This window comes from Macrobrachium nipponense, chromosome 16 (assembly GCF_015104395.2).
Source record: "Macrobrachium nipponense isolate FS-2020 chromosome 16, ASM1510439v2, whole genome shotgun sequence".
Taxonomy (NCBI): Eukaryota; Metazoa; Arthropoda; class Malacostraca; order Decapoda; family Palaemonidae; genus Macrobrachium; species Macrobrachium nipponense.
This window is the reverse complement of record NC_087209.1, coordinates 91,485,925-91,507,246: the sequence shown is the minus strand read 5'-3', so window position 1 is coordinate 91,507,246 and position 21,322 is coordinate 91,485,925. Positions and strand designations below refer to the sequence as shown.

The window sequence follows — 21,322 nt, the reverse complement described above, 5'->3', positions numbered from 1 at the left end:
CAAATTGGTATGGTAATTATTCACTCTCCAATTATCAAACATACCAAATTGCAGTCCTCTAGACTTGATAGTTTTTGTTTTATTTAAGGTTGAAATTAGCCACGATCGTGGTTCTGGCAAATGCACAGCACAGGCCAACCCCCACGGCCGGCTGAGGGTTTCATGGACGCGGCTTATATAGCATTACACCGAGACCACAAAAGATAGATCTTTTCGGTGGCTTTGATTATAAGCTGTACAGAAAACTCGATTTCTTCGGCGCATTTTTTTTACCTGTTTTTAATTTCTACTCTTCTTTTTTCCACTTTTTTGCGCATTCAATAGAGGTGTTGATGTTTGTAGCTCAGTCTGTGTGCTTGTTTTTTTTTGCATCTTGGGTATAAAGATCACTTGACTCGTTATGCTGTAATTCGAAAAATAGAAAACACACCAGGGGTGAACCTCGTGACTGGCAAGTGATTAGATTTTCAGAGAGATCATTGTCTGGGTTAAGGACTTTTTCATGCCCGTGTAATCAGTCATAGTGGATGTCTGTGGTATCCTAATGTTTTTGCTTATACATTCGGTTTAATATTTATAGAATCTTCGAGTTTGTTTATTCTGGATAGATGCTCATTTTAATTCATATAATACTGATAACTTTGAACATCTTCATGTAACCCGGAACAATAAGGAAGTGGGCTATTTATTTAAATATGTACCGATAACCTTTGAACCTTTCATGTTAAGATCTTTCGGCCTTCCATCTTGCTATTCATCCTCTTCTAACAATTATTCACAGGGCAAAATTGAGGTTTTCTTCCTGTTTCACCTTTCAAACTTTTTTTTCCGTCAATTTCCGTTCAGGGCTGAGTAACCTCATAGGTCCCAGTGCTTGGCCTTTGGCCTGAACTCTATATGCCATGCCATGCCATGCTTACAAATCGACTGACCTAATTAATGTCAGGATTACGGAAAGGACCGCCTGTCCTTTGACTGAATGTTTATTCCTAAGGAAGCAAATTTTGACAATAAAACTTCACTGATTTGCCAGAAGTGGAAAAGATGATCTCAGGGACAGCAGACGACAAATTTCCAGGAATTTAATCGCTTAAAAGAGGAGGCAGAGGACTGGGGAAAGCAGGGGAACTGAATCCTGGAATCTTTTTTTTTTTTTTTCGAAAACTTATAAAAGGATAATATTGATAAACTGTAAAGAAGTCGACTTAATCTTTATCATTTTAGCTACTTTTATTAATATCATGACCTTTATTACTGTTGTAATGCTCTTACCATTAATGTTATAATCTTACCATTTAAGTTTCAATTAAGTTGGTACTTCAATACCACAACTATTGACTAAAATTTATCTTTCAAAATCAGATTCGCGTAGGAATGTCGGAAAAATAATCACGTTAAAGTCATGGAAAATATAGATTACTTTGAAAATAACACCGTTAAGTTTCTAACTTATATGTCTGTATACTTTGTGGGTTTTTATTTTCATTATTAAAATCTTCAGTATTATTTCACGAAAGCCATAAATAATATAAAAAAGGCAACGACCTTTACGCATGTCATTATAAGCTGTTATGTTTTCTTCTTCCAGGATTCTTAGCAACACCTTTCATTTTCCCTCGATTGGGTGGCGGTCTTTAAGTCTATTTTGTTCAAGTGACCAAAGTTACGAAAAAAATGGGTTATTCAAATTATTCAGACCATCTGAATAACCTGAATTAATGGTAGTTAAATCAGCATAAATATGTTGTTCCTATTTTATTCCAATAATATTGAAAAATCCCTCGACCGTAAAGAGACAAATTTATAACAGCACATCAAAGGACTAACCCCGGATGAAGTTGTCAAAAGAAAATGGATTTTGAAATTTCATTCATCTAAAATGCTCGAGAGCATTATTGCATTTTGGTATTCTATCACTGAGAGGGTTATACGTTTATGAGCGTATATTGAATTTCCTCTCCACTAAAAGGTGGATATGTATAAAAACGCACAGAAAGTACGTCTCCCTAAAGTAATTAAAACTGCAAGGACAAATTAACATTGAGATTTCTGTTTCATATCAGTCGAGAATTTAAGTTTGGTGTTGTTACTGTTAGTGAGAGGGAACTACTTCTTCATCTGTATTTAGCCCTATTCTAAGGGCAACAAATGATTATATTCGTTATCTTTTGCACATCTAAAATTTGTTATTATTTTTACTCAAAATTTATTATTGTTGATTTTCAGAAGTTCTAACGGAGTTCACTGAACTGAAGGGAACAGTTGAAACACGGAATTTTCTGGGAGCAAAGCAAAATGAAAATTAATGGAAAGGAAATTTATGAGATGAATGAATTTGTACAATTAAGATTGTTACCAGAAAACATTATCACTATTATTATTGCCGCTCTTTTAGTTGTTGTCGCTGACGATGTCTCATGAAACAAGCACCATAAAACTTTCTAAATGGATTAAACTATACAATAAGAAACAATTATAGGTTTCTTTAGTTGGAAGATTCAGGTCCACCTGGGAGCAGCCAACAAACAAGATTACATGAAAATGATCGAGAACATTTTCTTGTCAAAGACCAAATTATTAACATAGAAGAATCCCAATTATTATGTAAACCCAGGCAGATTATATGGATAAAACAAAGTTGTGGTAAACATTCGAAGTTAAAAGTGCTTAGGTATGCTCAGACCTCTTAAAGTTCCCAATAATATATGCCGGAAATAAATCTAAAAGTGAACAAACTGGGGCGTGCTGGAAAAACAAATGTTTATATTAAAATAAAACTTTCGGTTAGAGAATGGAGGTTCATTGCCGTCTATGTTCGTTGAGAATAATATGTTTGATAAGACTGTAATTGTGTCAAGAATCAGCAGAAAATAATAACTTTTATTTGAATCTGAAAGTGTCTATAAGTTGGAAGAGTGTCAAATGGGGCGTCAGGAATAATAAGGTCGTGTGGGTAAATGAATTCAGAAATAACAAAGCAGTGTCTGTGGGTGCAGACGGTTGAAGAACGATGAAGAGGTTGCTTCATAATGGTATCTGCAGGTGACGGATTTAGCAGTGGAAATGGAAAGTAATCACAGAATGGAAACAACACAGAAGGCTCAAGAATCTCTGCAAACATTTGAGGGCGAAAAGGAATGTACGCCGTGGAAAGAAAAGAATCGTTCAACCATATTTTTCTATGGAAACCAAATTGTGAATATTAAAAAGAATGAAAAGTAAACAAGGTGGAGAGTATTAAGATGAGCTAATTGCATACAATAAAAAACTTTGAGGAAGAAACCAAATGTTGAAAAGGTAGTACCTGTCAAAGAATTAAACTGTTAAAAGTTGAGGTAGTCTGGCCACGAGGAGAGAATGGAAGACGAAAGTTTAGTGAAGATGGAATGTAAGCACGTTGTTCACTGTGCATGAAATTTAATGTAAAGCAGATTAGCCTTCTCTGTAGACGTTAACTGATCCAGTGAATTACATACTCGTAAAGCTGCTGTTGCATTAACCTGCACGAAAAGAATTCACCCAAAACCTACGCTGGAAGCCTCTTTGCAGCCCTAGGGAGCATTGACATGCAAAAGAATGCTGCTCCATCTTGAGAGATATCCCCCTTTGAGGTATGTGCAGAGCCAGCTTCTTGGGAATTAGTACTCTTCTCTGTAAATTCCACAGCCCACTCTCAAGCAGCACAAGACACAATTAATAACACTGCACCACCGAATATTTACTTAATTGTGTTGATCCCAGTGTAGCAACAACACCAGCAATATTTTCGAACTCTGCCAAACAAATCTAGACTGTCTGACAAAGCCGCACACCCCACTCAGAATTGATTTCTATTGTGGAATTTCTAGAATCTAGATCCTAGTACAAACAAAGGGATATGAAATGCACACCGACTCCCAAGGCACCATCCAATCTAGTTAAAAGAATAAATAAATCACTGTCATTAGAGCAATAGCCTTTTTCGCAGCAGAAGAAGGAGGCAGTAAAATTACTCTCGATTGGCTCTGCGTCAATTTGGAACTGAAATAAGTTAAGTATATTTTAGTTTACCAACTCTAGGGATGGTCCGAAGGATTAGATATTTTAACGTGGCCAGAAAAATTGGTTACAAAGCAACTTAAGGCTTATTGTGGGATCCGAACCACATTATATAGAAAAATGAATTTCTAATTACCAGAAACAAATTCCTCAGATTCCACGTTGGCAGAAGCGGAGAATCGAAATCACGACTACCGAATCGCTAGGCGAGCACATAAACCCCCCCACACCTCGTCCAACGACGAACTGAAATAAATGATGAAATGGTTGCTATTGCCAAAAAGCAACACTTTGGGATTCTTTTTAACCGAAGTAAAGACAAAAAAACACATACACATTGGTTATTACCAACTACAAGAGGAAAATTCCATCAAGCAAGTTTTTTTTTTGTATTTATTTTTTGTATTTATTTTTTTTTTTTACGTTCAGGAACGTCGAGTGGAATAATATTGAAACCGCTAACCTTTAGTCGTATAACATTTTTCAAGGAAACTGGCAGACATCAGTCACAGATTGCGATTTGTATACCCACGCATGATCATGGGACAATCCATGACCTTGTAACTAACTGTAAGTGGCCGAAGAGCCACTAGACCTCTTCTTTCTTAATTTCCCAAAAACAATAAATGCGCTCACGTTAACTGACTGTCAATGATTATTCTTGGAAACGTTGAAGACGTTGCAAACCTTCGCTGTTCCTACTCTCCTTTAAGGTAGTAGAGTCAGCCTTTCCTCCTTAACTGGCACATTGTTTATGAGAATGTTTCTCGTTTCCAGTCATTCAAAACCCCTATTAATAGGTTAATATCTGGAAAAAATTTCCAATAACGGGAAAAAGTACAAATTAATTTGGGATGGAGAAGAAAAAATACATATTCTTTTTTTAAACTCACAGTTCGTGTGTCAAGGAAACTGCTTGGATTGTGAAACGTTCAAAGGACCATCTACCAAGATACATCATGAATTTCGAAGCACATATTATTTCTTCGTAATATATTCTCTCCATTATTTTTCCACATTGCTCTCGGAGTAATGGTCTAGTGAAAGATATCTCACCATTAATTCCGCACGTTTGAGGCTGAGTAAAATTTGCTGGGGGTTTTGGGGGTCGGGGGTGGAGGAGTATAATGTTTATATGAAAAAAGTAAATATTAAGAGAAAACAAACTTTTTACCTTTTCTTGGAACAGCAGATAAGGCAATCAAAATGAGATTTTCCAGATGCAGCTCTCCTTTCATTTGGTTGTCCACTGCTTGATATTTTTCTACCTAAAATCATTGATTGATATGCCTGACCTCCAAAGGGGCAAAACAATTTTATTCTTCAAGTTAAAGGATACCTAAAAATCAGAAGGTCGTTATCCTTTCTTCATTTATTACTCTTTTCTCTCTTTTATTCTTTGTATTTCCTCATAACCAGATATTATATATTTTAATTAACTGAAGCTACGAGGGTAAGAGTTGATCAGTGACACAAAGAATCAGTCATACTCTACGCGTTCTTACAAAAATAAAAAAATAAATCATCATAAATATTTAATGATAATTACTCCAGTTAATTACTGTTCACAAGACAAATTCGCATTTAAAACCAAACCGGACGTAAAATTTTTTTTCAAAACCATAATTCATCAAACAGTCCTAGTCCCTAGTTCGGTTTTGTTTAGTTATAAAAAAAATTGAATATACGCAGCACTGTTCGAATGAGTAAAAATGTTTGATCACTTGATTTACTTTTATTTCGGTGTAAAAAAAAATTTACTCAGCATTGCGGGTAACAAAAAAAAAAAAAACTTAAATTCCTAAAAATTTGACTGAATTTATACAGTTGTCCTCGTTTGTTAATAAAATTTGTAGCAATAAAAGGGTCCATTCGTTAGAGTTAATCTGGAGTAGGCGAAATGTCCAGACACAAGTTAAAAACAACTGAAAAACGTCAACCCCTTACAAGGAAAAGCCTTCTCTCACTAATCCCCACCCCAAGGACTCGATATGGGTCTCCTGTAATTAAGGAAACATTTACCTAAGACCTTTACAGTAGTTCCTGGACTCTTGCCAGCTCCTGACACAAGAGAAAATCGCCATTATTACTGTCATGACATCCTACTCACTGAACCATTTGCCAAGATTCCAGCTGGAAGATTATCAACCCACTTGGAGAATGCAACAAAGATTAAACACGGGCCAGAATAAGCAATGGTGAATTACATCACTGCGTGTGCGGTAATGCCTTGGAGTTGCTCACAGGCCATTACCCCACCCACAAAGATCCAAGTGAAAGGATGAAGAAAACAGACTACTTTTGTCTTTAGCTTTTAAGAAATCTTCACGACAACTGATACATACGTAGTGATAGAACCCCTGGGGGGGTAGTGCCAACAGTGGACCTCATGCGGTGCACTGTAGGAATTTCTTGAGGTTCTATGCAGTGTGCCTTCTGCCCCTAGCTGCAACCTCTTTCGTTCATTTTACTGTACCTCCTTTCATATGCACTTTCTTCATCTTACTTTGCTCTATCTCCTAATACTTGATTCATAGCGCAACTGGAAGGTTTTCCTCCTGTTACACCTATCAAACCTTTGACTGTCATATCCATTTCAGAGCTAATTGACCTCATAAGTCCCAGTCTTGGCCTGTGGCCTAAATTCTATTTTTAACTCTATATCATAAAGGCAGAAATTGACAGGCTCGTCCACCATACAGTTCAGCATAGCAAAGCCTGAAAAAATTATTCACATCTAACAAAAAAAAGTTGCTGCTTCACTTTTGACTGAAGTCGGTGCCTCATTAGCAGTTTTTTTTACGTAGACGTTATCACACCTTTTTCTGCTTATCTCAGTTAATAGGCTTCTTTAAACTTGTACAGCCCTTGGTAATGTTCTTATTATTACAAACGCTTCTTTCATTCAACCTGGTTCAGTCAGATTTTTTTCCTGTTCTAGTAGGATAGTCTATCTTTTAAGCACCTGCTCAATTAATGGTATGGTTGCTTCTACTAATATTTACAAAAATTGTGTTGTTGTCCCCTTGAATATTTTATACATCTTATTTCGTGATACTCTTTTCAATATAAAAATTGTCACATTGCTTGCATGCGCTTTGATATACATCTCTAATGTTTTCGAGAGAGTTCTGTATTACTGCTTTTTTTTATTCTATTTTTATTCTATTCTCAAACATTAAGAAAATGGGAATAACTTCGAGATTACCACTGTATGATAGGACCACCAAGATTTCATTTTATATATTCCTCTGTTGTTAATATATATATATAATATATATATATATATATATATATATATATATATATATATATATATATATATATATATATATATATATGTATATATATACTTTTCTCTCTACATTTTGGTGTTTTTATGGGCTCCTTTTATTGGATATATATATTATATATATATATATATATATATATATATATATATATATATAATATATATATATATATATATTATATATATATATCAATAAAAGGAGCCCATACCCAAAAGTTTTTTTGTGTTTTTTATGGGCTCCTTTATTGGATATATATATATATATATATATATATATATATATATATATATATATATATATATATATATATATATATATATATATATATATATATATATATATATCCAATAAAAGGAGCCCATAAAAACACCAAAATGTAGAGAGAAAAGTACTATATTTCAGAGACCTGCCTTGTCTCTCCTCTTCAGGTATATGAATGAGAAAAGTTTACAGAAAAGGTGGTATTTATACCAAGAGATCCGTCCACAAGTAAGCCAATCTAGGTCACCCCCGCTGATAATCTTCCTTTAATCTTCTTAAGCGTTGGTTGAATGAACACTTCGTCGACGACATCTGAGATCCACGCCCCTTTTGAGATGTTCATTACCTGCTTCTCTTTTATTAAGGCCGATTCCATCATTTGACTCTTGTACCGGCAGTTGCTGCTATAAATTACACATGACAAATTCCAGTTTATTCTATGGTTATGTTCATTTATATGGTTGAAAATAGCCGAGTTCTGTTGTCCATACCTAACTGACCGTTTGTGTTGTATTAATCTCTGGGGAAGTGATTTACCTGTAAATCCGATGTAAGATTGGTCACAGTCCTGGCATGGGATCTCATATACCCAAGAGTCTTTGGGAGATGTCTTTTGTTGGACGTTAATCAGGGATTTGGCTAAGGTATTTGGGTAGGTAAATGCAAAAGGGTTGGATTTCCCAAGGGTGTGGGTTACTCTCTTAATCGTCTCCAGGTGAGGAATTTTTATTTTATTGTTGGGTGTGTCTCTGGTCTTGTCTTTAGGGGGTCGGTAGAAAATTACATTTGCTTTTTGAATTGCTTTCTCAATTATATGGTCAGGATATTTTAAAGATGAAAGTTGCTTGCGAATTAGTTCAAATTCTTTTTCCAGGAAATCTGGGGAATAAATTCGTAAGGCGATTAAGAATAGGTTGCTAGCTACACCTATCTTGATAGTAATGTCGTGATAGCTAAAGTAGTGAATATATGAAAGTGAGAACGTTGGTTTTCTGTATATGGTAAATTTGTATTCTGTCGTGTCTCTGATTATTAAAACATCAAGAAAAGGAATTTTGTTGTCTGTTTCCCATTCAACTTTAAATTTGATGCTGGGCACTAATGCGTTTAATTTTGAGAGGAATTCATTAAAATTACCCCACTTATTATCCAAAATGTTAGGATGTCCATCCACGTATCTCATCCACAGCATGTTTTTGGGTTTTATTGCATTTATTACTGTAGTTTCAAGTATTCCATGTACAGATTGGCTAAAACAGGACTTAAAGGACTACCCATACTACACCCGAATTTTTGCTTGTAGAATGATTCCCCGAATGAAAATACGTTATTAGATGCACATAATTCAACTAACTTTATTATTTTGTCAAGCGCCAATGGGAAATGATCTGAATATGGGGATAATTTTTCCCTTAAAAACTGAAGAACGCCCTGTACTGGTACTTTTGTGAATAGGGAGTCTACGTCAAGGCTTAAAAGTTTTATGTTGTGAATTGGTATATGTGTTTCTCTGAATTTGTGATAAAAATCTTCCGAATGTTTGATGTGACTGGGAGAAAAAGTGCCTAAAAAAGGAGAAAGGAGGCCAGCTAACCATTTAGAAATTTTGTAATTGAAAGCTCCGGCGCATGAAACGATGGGTCTGAATGGAAGATTGTCTTATTTAGTTTTGGGAAGGCCATAAAAGTAGGGTAATTCAAGATTAATTACTTTAAATTTCTCTAATAGTTCAATACTCTTTTTGTCTTGGCCAATTAATCTTACTTTCCGAAAAAATTCTGTGGAAACGCTCTGAAGGGGATTTTTCGTCAGTTTTTCGTAAGTATTTGTGTCGCCAAGGAGCTGGTTGATTTTGTCGAGTAGAGTCTTTGTCCATTATTACAATTTTGCCGTCTTTGTCGGATCTACTTATTATAACATCTAACTTTTTTAGCGAGTGGATGGCTATCATGAATCTGCGGGGAACAGGATATTTCTTATGAAGGTCAGTTAAAGCATTTAGTAACACTCCTTTTAAACATATCTCTTCACGGCTGTAGTTTTTGACAGATATGAATTTATCAAAAGCCACTATGAAGTCTAGGTTGTTTTTGCGGTCTGGCATAAGGGCAAGGATAAGCCTAAATATAAACTAAATGTTGATTTACAGTAAGGGGGTTGTTGGATAAGTTTAAAACTTTGTCTTGTTGTTCAAGATTATTCCATGCGCTATATATCTATTAGGTTATTTAAACTTGCCGTTCAAAGTCTGTTGGAATGAGTCACACGCTATTATAGGCAGCAATGTCGGAACAGAATGAAATCAGATACCTGTATATGTGGTCCGTAGTGAGGAGGCGAAGATTAGATTGAGTTCCATATATCACTCTGCGTAGCACGAAGATGTCGTTTCTCGTACTGGTGATTCTTTCTTCCAGGAAAATCTTGTGTGATAGAGGGAAGGGGTTTGATTGCAGAGTCCATCTCCCGAATCCGTACATATTTGGAAGTACTTGTTCTTTGAGGCATTCTTCCAAAAAGTGTTTTTGGTTTTTCAGCCGGTGTAGTCTGTTCAGTTCTTTCTCAAACTTGCGGAAAACTGGCTTGACTTCTGGAAGTGAGTGAAGAATCGTGGAAAGGCGGTTGAATTCCATTATGGGCTGACAATGACTGGTAAAAATGTTCTGTAACAACAGAATTCCATCTAATAAAAGGAGCCCATAAAAACACCAAAATGTAGAGAGAAAAGTACTATATTTCAGAGACTGCTATCTCTCTCTTCAGGTATATGAATGAGAAAAGTTTACAGAAAAGGTGGTATTTATACCAAGAGATCCGTCCACAAGTAAGCCAATTTAGGTCACCCCCGCTGATAATCTTCCTTTAATCTTCTTAAGCGTTGGTTGAATGAACACTTCGTCGACGACATCTGAGATCCACGCCCCTTTTGAGATGTTCATTACCTGCTTCTCTTTTATTAAGGCCGATTCCATCATTTGACTCTTGTACCGGCAGTTGCTGCTATAATTTACACGTGATAAATTCCAGTTTATTCTATGGTTATGTTCATTTATATGGTTGAAAATAGCCGAGTTCTGTTGTCCATACCTAACTGACCGTTTGTGTTGTATTAGTCTCTGGGGAAGTGATTTACCTGTAAATCCGATGTAAGATTGGTCACAGTCCTGGCATGGGATCTCATATACCCAAGAGTCTTTGGGAGATGTCTTTTGTTGGACGTTAATCAGGGATTTGGCTAAGGTATTTGTGTAGGTAAATGCAAAAGGGTTGGATTTCCCAAGGGTGTGGGTTATTACTCTCTTAATCGTCTCCAGGTGAGGAATTTTTATTTTATTGTTGGGTGTGTCTGGTCTTGTCTTTAGGGGGTCGGTAGAAAATTACGTTTGCTTTTTGAATTGCTTTCTCAATTATATGGTCAGGATACTTTAAAGATGAAAGTTGCTTGCAAATTAGTTCAAATTCTTTTTCCAGGAAATCTGGGGAACAAATTCGTAAGGCTCTTAAGAATAGGTTGCTAGCTACACCTATCTTGATAGTAATGTCGTGATAGCTAAAGTATGAATATCTATGAAAGTGAGAACGTTTGGTTTTCTGTATATGGTAAATTTGTATTCTGTCGTGTCTCTGATTATTAAAACATCAAGAAAAGGAATTTTGTTGTCTGTTTCCCATTCAACTTTAAATTTGATGCTGGGCACTAATGCGTTTAATTTTGAGAGGAATTCATTAAAATTACCCCACTTATTATCCCAAAATGTTAGGATGTCATCCACGTATCTCATCCACAGCATGTTTTTGGGTTTTATTGCATTTATTACTGTAGTTTCAAAGTATTCCATGTACAGATTGGCTAAAACAGGACTTAAAGGACTACCCATACTACACCCGAATTTTTGCTTGTAGAATGATTCCCCGAATGAAAATACGCTATTAGATGCACATAATTCAACTAACTTTATTATTTTGTCAAGCGCCAATGGGAAATGATCTGAATATGGGGATAATTTTTCCCTTAAAAACTGAAGAACGTCCTGTACTGGTACTTTTGTGAATAGGGAGTCTACGTCAAGGCTTAAAAGTTTTATGTTGTGAAATGGTATATGTGCTTCTCTGAATTTGTGACAAAAATCTTCCTAATGTTTGATGTGACTGGGAGAAAAAGTGCCAAAACTCATAAAGACAATCTTCCATTCAGACCCATCGTTTCATGCGCCGGAGCTTTCAATTACATTTCATACAGTATATACTTTTAAGTAACTCTGTTATAGCATATTTGTTTTTAAGCATATATTTGGTTTCGTAATTTCATGTCATTTAGAGCAGTTGGAATCATAAAGGCAGAGTATTATGTTTAGGAAACACTATCTTTCTCTCTCTCTCTATCTCTCTCTCTCTCTAATGCGAAGAATGGCCTTGATTTTTGTTACTCTTTTCATGCAATGAGCCTGAAATAACCTTGTGCCAAGACAACTAAAACGTTCGTGTATCCATGCTAATGGTCACTTTCTGTATGTAAAATCTGCTCATCTGTACCTGCAAGACATTTTTTATATCAAATAGTGCATCACCCCCAAGAATATGAGGATTATGTGCGAAGAGGTTATTTTACGATAAGAAGGTCGGAAAAGTTTTTGGTCTGGGGTCTGGTCCGACATGACCATTGAACAGACTGATGAGATCCATGAAGAGTTCTGGTGGTGGACTGAAACACGACAGACAGATTCTGATCAATGCTTACTACATGTGTGATTGGAATGCCTACCCTTTTTGAAGAACACAGAGAAGATCGGAGAATATTATGATGTTGTTTACAGTACATCAGAGCAGCATGTAGAAGCCAGAAAATCGCGCATTTCAAAACGCTCAAGATCTTCAGCACTTTGTGGAATGGTTTTCATCACACTCACCATTTCCACATTTTTTATGGCATTGTCAGTAAGTACATGATTAACATGAGATGAAAGAACTAATCCTCCTAATGCTTATGAAGTTGGAGTTCGCTCAATTCCAGAGATTATTGCAGCAGGAAAATCTTTCATTCTCAGCTGTATGGGAACAAAGAATGTGAATCCCTTGGCGACTCAAGATATTAAAGTTTTGCCAAATCACTGAGTAAGAGTACATTCCCCTTGGCCTCCCTGCGTCTCACAGACGTCGCTGCTCGATTTCACTCTGCGTACTAATCTGCTAGTTCAGAAATGGTTAGGAATTGACTTGCCACCAGCAGATTCGGGCTGGAATATGACTGGGAATGAACTAGCCCCAATCAGCACAGATAAAGACCCTGCTTCTCTAGATCTTTTAATTAAACAATACCATCATGCAAATGTCTCAACGGATGTATGACAGCCACTTGCAGTTGTATCATGTAAAGGGTTATCTTGTACCAACTCTGATGTAAACATACACGAGAAGGACTGTGATGACCCAATGGATGAAATGGAATAAATCTGCTTAGTGCCATAAGGTGTAACCCATTAAGCAGAATAAAGATAAGCTCAGATAATTATAAAAAAAACTATGCACTTTGGGTGGGCGGTTAGGTGTAAGAGTCGTAGCTCCGCCAGTGAGTATTCACTGTCTGTCTTAAGTCAGAATAAAGGAGGAAGGACACTTCTGGAAGAAACAAATAAAACAGTAAGAACCTTCTCGTGCGTGTAGCATCAAAGCCATGCAATATACAAAAAAAAAAAGTATAGACCATTATTTGTAGAGAATTGTACGTAGTGTATTTCGTATTCAGGTACATTTGCCTGTGAAATCATTATTGAGCGAGATATTTGCAAAAAAAACTGTTTTTGGTTGGCATTTTTTTTCCAGATGGTGGCCAAAACCGGGGTGATAGAGAGGTGCAAAATTAATGTTATCAAGTACCCTATTATGAAGGCGAAAAAACAAACTGCAGTGTCATTTTTTCCCCCTCTCAATCACCATTTGACTGGCCTACAAACTGTTTGCATTTTTAGGCGCGTTTGCACCGGTGCAACTTTTCTTGCGCACAGGAGGCATGCGCCTATTTCATGGAGAGGCAAGCAGAGGCATGCTGCTGCGCAAGGGGAGGCATGCCTCAAAATCTGTGCCACGGACCAATGTGCACACACGCAAGTAGGCCCAAGTCGTGCAACAGTCACTAGTCGCACGCCAGCCACCAATTGGTATACACGTGTTTGCTCTATTGCCAGCATTTAAGATGTGTTCAGATACTTTCACTTATTGAAGTTGAAAAAACTTTCAATTTAAAATGCACAACCATTATGATATATTGTAAAGACCTTGAAAATACATTGCCAATTCCAGTATGTTTGTTTTGTTCTATGTTGTTTTGTTTTATGTAGTTTAGGGTTGTTTGTTTTGTTTGTGTTGTTTAGGGCTGTTTTGATTTAGTTGGTGGTAGGAGCTTTTTTTTCTTTTTAAAGCTCTTTTAGTCTTTCTCCCACCATCACCAACCACCATCACCCATTGCTCCCATCACCAACCACCATCACCAACCACCATCACCCATTGCTCCCATCACCAACCACCATCACCAACCACCATCACCCATTGCTCCCATCACCAACCACCATCACCAACCACCATCACCCATTGCTCCCATCACCAACCACCATCACCCATTGCTCCCCATCACCACCACCATACCAACCACAACACCCACAACCGCCACCACCTACACCCCTACCATCCCCCTATCTTCCCCCAATAGTAGTCACCTGGTAACTGAGAGTGAGTGTTTCAAAATCGAGAAGAAGAAGAAGAAGAAGAACAACAACAACAACAACAACGACAACAACAGGAGTAATGTAAGAGCTGTGACTGTCGTCTCGGCTAAAAATTATTCCTAACTCACCTTTACGTAGGATTCCAGAGACTTCATCAAAGCTTGAGAGATTTCACGAATTATTTTGCGAATTGTTGCTTTAGATACTTTGAACTGGAACATCAGGCTGGGATAGTTTATCGCCGGTAGCCAGGAATCGCAACGTGATAGCTAATCATGTGGCCACTGATATAGCTTCTCTATAGTTTGTATTTTCTATGGCAATCAACGACCCAATCAACTGAGTAAGTATTTCAAAATCAATTGGATACACACGTGAGAAGTTCTTGAAAAGCACATTGCTTGCCATCCTAACTTCTTCTACACTCACACATACCCTCCGACTTGCAAGATATTCATTGACCCAGCACTCTCGCCTTTTCCTTCGATTTCGTCTTTGTCTCAAAATAACCCCAGCTGCGGCAGAAGCAACTGCTTGGTCGAGAGCAGACATGTTGACGACTGCTTCACTCTCGGTGTGAACAGAAACAAGCATGCGCACAGAGGCATGCGGCTATTGCATGCGTGGACGTGCGTAGCTACTGCTGCAGAAAGGCATGCGTAGCCACACGGCAACAAGGCGCAAGGCGCACCGGTGTAAACGCGCCTTTAGGTAGGAGAGCTGGTGATGGCGTTCAGTATATTTATGTATAATTCTACCAAGAAGCCAATAGTGTTTTCCGTTATATTCTCAGAGTGATGCTTTGGCTGATTCAGCATTGAAAAATGTATTTTATTTCGACAGCTATTTGCACGAATGAGCTGAGATAAACTTTTTCCTTTCTTAATTATTATGCATTGCTCTCCCAGAGTTGGCACTGAAATGAGAAGTTTTATATTACATTTCCTATTCGGACTTTCGAAATGATTTGTTGCAAATAACATCCAAATGTATTAGGAAACTGAACATTAAGTGTTCATTACATTTGTAATCTATGTATGTATGTATGTTTGTACTATGTATGTATGTATATATATATATATATATATATATATATATATATATATATATATATATATATATATACATTTATTTCTCAGTTGAAAACGGAATAATTGTCAGCTTAGGTTTCTTCAAATGAATTTTGCAAAAGAACTTCACAATGGTCTAACTTGTAGCTGATATATTAATTCCATTGCCATACTAGTCTAAATCATATTACTAAATGATATTCCTACCTTATTACATATAGCATGTTAGCTGTGTAACAACTAACATTATGCTTTGGTAAATTCATTGTCTACATAAATGTAATGTACCTTTTTTCTTTGATTCCTTTTTTTTTTTTGCCTGATATAAGAAACAAATTATCTATCCAACGAAAGTTAAGAATTACGACGGCATACACCAAATAAATCTAATGTAATAAAGGCGGTAACAGTACACGAACCACGATCAAGAAATCCCATGAATAAAGAAGCAATTTTCAGCTGGCATGAAAGGCTTCACATAAATTAAGTCATCTGAAAGATTTGCACGGGATTGATCGTCCTTACAATTAACAAAGCGCTGTTTGTGAGCAACAATAAAGGTTCGGCAAAGCGTACTGGTTAATTCAGTGGCGATAGAGGGTAAAACACAACATTCCTGAGAAAACGGGTTTATTTATCAAAATTTTACTTTTGGAAATAGAGCAAACACCGAGGGCGTAATTCATGTGATACACACACACACACACACACACACACACACACACACATACACACACACACACACACACACACACACACACACATATATATATATATATATATATATATATATATATATATATATATATATATATATATATTATATATATATTTACATTTGTATATTTATACACGCACGCACACACACATACACATATATGTAAGGACTCAGAGCTGGAGCTCATAATGCACATCATGAATGAAATAGTAGGGAAATCCATCCTGTTCTTTAAGAGTTTAGTATTAATGCTAATCTTTCGCGACACATCGGAAGTCATCTTCTTGGCACTAAAAATTCTTTAACGAACATTGGTGTTACCTACTAAACCAACCATCGAAAAATACTAGTTGATAGTTCCATCTCACATCAGCGCTTGGGTACTAAAATCTCCTAAAAAGTAAGATATATATAAAAACACTTATATATAAACTCCAAATTCACAGACAGGCACACCAAAATGAAAGTTCATGAAAGTTTTAAAATAACTCATCTATAATATAAAGTAGGGAAGAAAGGTAGAAACTAACTTGCAGCTCTACACATCAATAGTTAGACCAAATCTTGAATATGCAGTACAGTTTTGGTCACCCACTAAGAAAGGACATAAACAGATTAGAAGGGGTACAAGCAAGAGCCACAAAGTTAATTCCATCCATCACGCAAATAGGTGACCAAAGACGATTAGAGAGCCTGATCATGTATGGCAACGAAAACCAGACAAGAAATAATAGATGGGAATTAGAAATGAAGAGATACAACACAACTCATTGTGGGAACTTCTTTGCATACAAGATATGTGCCACCAGAAGTTGTAAACAACAACAGTAAGGAAGTGTTAAAAAGAATGCTAGACACTGTGAATGAACAGTAAAACCTGTCTCCTCGGATGGACTAATAAGTCTTTGAGACATATTGATCCTTGTTCCTCTTCCTCATCCACCTCCTTCTTTAATCTCTTCCTCTTCTTCTTCTTCTTCTTCTTCTTCTTCTTCTTCTTCTTTTATTTTTAGATCACCTAACCAAGGATTAGTGCCCATCTGAGCCAAGGGTTATAGATTCGAATAGTTAGGTCGTTGTTGTTCTGCATTTAGTCTATGTCGTGCAGATCTCTGCTATCAATAATAGTCTTAGATATCTGCTATCAATTGTTGAACGATTCCTATTCACAGGTCTGCAAAATTGAGGTCATTAAAAATGGTTTCAATTCTGAGTTGTGATCTATTTCGGCACTTATGAACACTATATAAAAATGCAGTTCAAATTATTTCATCACATCACATTTCAGTACAAAGTTAAAAAGAAATTTATTGAAAATAGAGCCAATAATAAATTTTTGTTCATCTATGTAACATTTTTTACCTTGTTTATTTCATGAAACTATTTTTCAAATACAAAGTTTTTTACATGTAAATAGTGCATACACTTTATATATTCTATTACACAAATACACTTACTCTAATCCTAGTAACTTCTCCGTTTCTTTCCTCCAAAACTTCGCTTGGTGCACAATCGTTTGTGGACACTTTTGGTGAATCTCTATGAATCATCCAGCAATAGTCGGCCATCATACTGACAAATCCCAACTTCCCTAGTACCTTCTTTCCATGTCTTTAGTATTTTTATGAAATTCTTTACCCTGCTCTTCACACACAGCTCCCAGGTTTTCAGGAAAAAAATCCAAATGTGAGTGTAAACAGTGAACTTTGAGATTCTTATTGCAACCCAATTCTTTAAATTTGACCAACATGTTTCTCAATATTTTTGTGTAATTTGGGTCTTTATTGTTACCTAGGAACATAGAAATTACTTCTTTGAATGATGCCCAAGCCTGTAGTTATATTTTCGTTCATTGCACCATCAAATTCAGCATCAGAAATTAGTTTCCTGATATCATGTTCTGTAAATACACCATCTCTCAAATTTAAGCGTCAGATAAACTAGGACACCTTTTGGCACAAATTACTTTAAAACAGGGTCCTTATTTTGATGGTGCTTTTTCAAATTGCTTCATTAATCCTAACTTAACATGAAGAGGTGATAGAAGCACTTTTTCTGTATCCTGAATTCTTAGAAGAGGAAATTAAGAATATCTATGAAATTGCGAGAGAATTATGTTACCCAAGGTATTTTATTGATAGTTGCCTCCAAATTGCCAAAAATAATTATTGTCACGAAAGATCAAGCAATTTTGACATTGAAAACATTTTAGTTTTGTCATACCACTGTGAATTGTTATCAATTGTACGTAGCCTGAAATGTCTGAATATAAATGTTGTTTTTAGTAATAATTTATCTGTCCAAAATGCATTGTTTTTTAATAAAATAAATCAGTGATGACAACAGGAGGCGTGTACAAAATTAACTGCTCTGTTTGTAATTTGCCATATATTGGACAATCTGGTAAGGAACTAAGTAAGATAGTTACACGCATAATATAGTGTACTGGTTGCGAAAGGGTTCAAGTGCCATTTTTTTGTCACGTGAGGGATTTTGAACACCCTGTAGACTGAATTCAGCTAGGGTCGTTTTTAGAAGTTTCATCAATGCATGACAGATTGTTAGTTGAAGGTTGCCTCATTAGTTCTTTTAATAATGAATATGAAGCTGATGGTCTTTTTAAGATGGACGAATTGTTAAAAAGTTTTATTCTTGTTGATTTAAAAGTTAAACAAATTGTTAGATATTTAACAAACAGATAGTTTTGTACTGTGATTTTAGTAACTACATATTTCCGCTAAGTATGTCTTTTGTTTTGAACAATGTTTATTTGCATACTTAAGCGGGTTTTTGACTTGTTTTTATCATTTGTGGCCTCATGTTGCTTTCTTGTATAAGTTGTTCTCTTAAAATTGTTCAGTACCCTGAAGATGACTTTGGAATAAAAGTTGAAAGTCTTGGTACCTCCTTTTCATTTTCACGTGAGGATCTCTTATATACTTCACCCACGGGACCATTGTGGAATTGCAAGATATAAGTATGTATGTATGTATGTATGTATATCTCAAAAAACGCAACAAGAGAAAAAAATCCTCTGAGAAATATCTGCTGTAATGCACTGGTTCATTAAGCTCAACAAGCCCAAACATCTTCAAATGATGAACATCCTGCAAGAGGATTTCAACTAGTATGATTCGCCACTGTGTTGTGTGTCAGTTACATTGTATTTTATTGATAAAATAACAATTTTAACGCTCAATTCAAATATATTTTAGTTTAAATACTCTATCCACATATTTAGCGTGAAATTATACAATAACGTACAAATGAAAAATATAAAACTCATTTGGTGTAAATTGTCACGTGTAGGACAAAAAAGCTTTTTATTTTCGAATTCAGCACCCAAACATATACTAAGATCATCAAGAATAAACACAATTTTTTCAGTGTATACCTGCGATATGACAGCTCATGATAGATAACTTGCTACCAGTTCTGTAACTTATGGCACCGCGGGACTCTCTTCCGAGTTCCAGTCGTCTCTTCGCGTATATTCTGAGACCCTATCTCAGCAACCATATTCATATACAGCACTAGATGAAAGTAGAGAACCGATGCGATGTTTGAATCCGTGCTGGACGCAGCCTTTATCCTTAATGGCATTTAACACATAAGTTGAAGGAATGGTAATGAGCAACCGCTGGTCCTTATTTTTTCAAACATATTTATGTAATTCCTATTTTGTAGAAGATACGTTGACGACACGTTCGCCCGATTTCGTTTCGAAGAGTTCTCTAACAGTCATCATCCAAATATAAGGTTTACCTTTGAGAAGGAGGTGAATGACAGGCTTGTCTTCCTTGAGATTGTTTCAAGAAGTAAATCAATTTTACACAAAGGTGAGTATGGGAAAAAGACATTTACTGGTTGGGGAATCAATTTTTATGGCTTCTGTTTCTTTCATCTTAATCTAAATCCTATTTTATCCCTCCTCCACGGGGGTTTTATTCATTCATCGACTGGATCAGCTTCTTTCTGTATAAAATATCTCAGTAAACACTATCTTCAATCAAGGGGTTTTTCGCAGAACGCTAAACAAATTTTGAACAGTGAAAATGGTTGAGCCATAACCCATACTTACTGTACCGAAATTGAAAAAGTATCCTTAAGTTGTGAGTGGGTACAGAGAAAACATACGTAATAGCATGCAAAAACAACATTGCACAACATACTATTCGAGAAAGTAAAGAGGAAATGTGAATCTTAGAGAATATTGAAAAATGCACAGTATTTTGTGCCCCACATGTCTGCCTTTCATAAACGCGACGCATTTCTGGGGAAACATCTGCAATACCTGAGCGAACCATAAACTCTGCCTCATGTTTGAGGAGTGGATGGGTGTAAACAAGTCAACGTTTATACATGCATTCGCACTCACACAAGCACACACTCTAAGTAATACACCTAAGATCAAATAGCACTTTGGCTGAATCATAAAGTTACAAAACAAATTATAATCATTTTGGTGGGAAGGCAAAGATTGGGAACCAATAAAGGAAAATCACGGAGAACAGAATTTATGTACAAATAGTTTTCATGTCTGACTTTTCATTTTCTAATTGATGGTTATTAACTGAAAGAACATCGAATGGTATTTTTTATTGGTCTGCATAAATTTGCCATGAAAAAATGTGGAGATGCTGGTTTTTGGAGGTTTTAGTGTTCGATTGCTATTAGAATATGTTTTATGCTTCTACCCAATGGCACTTTGTTTTCAATACATATTTACAAAATCTCTGAACATTTTTCCAACATAATTTGAAAGATGTTACTAATTAATTCATTTCCTTTCAATAAGAATCTGAATAAATTCTCATTGCGTATAACCTTTTATTTATAGCATGTCTTATAAGATTATATATACATGTTCTTTTAGAAATATCTGTATTCACTTCTGGTGGTGTTGTCGGTGTCGATAACTATGAAACACATTTTAGCTCTTTATGTTGGAAGGTTGGTCGACGAAGGTAATTATGTTACATATCAATGAAAAACGTTACAGGAGTGATAAATCACTGTCATATTTTTGCAGGCTTGTTTCTGTATTCATGTCAGTAAGAGAGAGAGAGAGGGAAGGGTGGGGGTGGGGGAATGGGGGAAGGGAATCCCCTTAAGTTACAGTGATCGGTCGAAGCCTCCGTTCTTTTGACAAGATGTCACTGAGTTATGAAACTGCTGATTAAACTTGCAAACGGAGTCACTTCTCGAGCTAATATCCTTCAT

At 36.0% G+C, this 21,322-nt stretch overlaps 1 long non-coding RNA gene across 1 annotated transcript in view; it reads right to left on the bottom strand.

Annotated features, from left to right (window-relative positions):
- The window catches only part of LOC135195845 (uncharacterized), a 400,088-nt gene that overhangs the window by 10,397 nt on the left and 368,369 nt on the right, over positions 1-21,322 (bottom strand). The gene's annotated exons all lie outside the window — the stretch shown is intronic.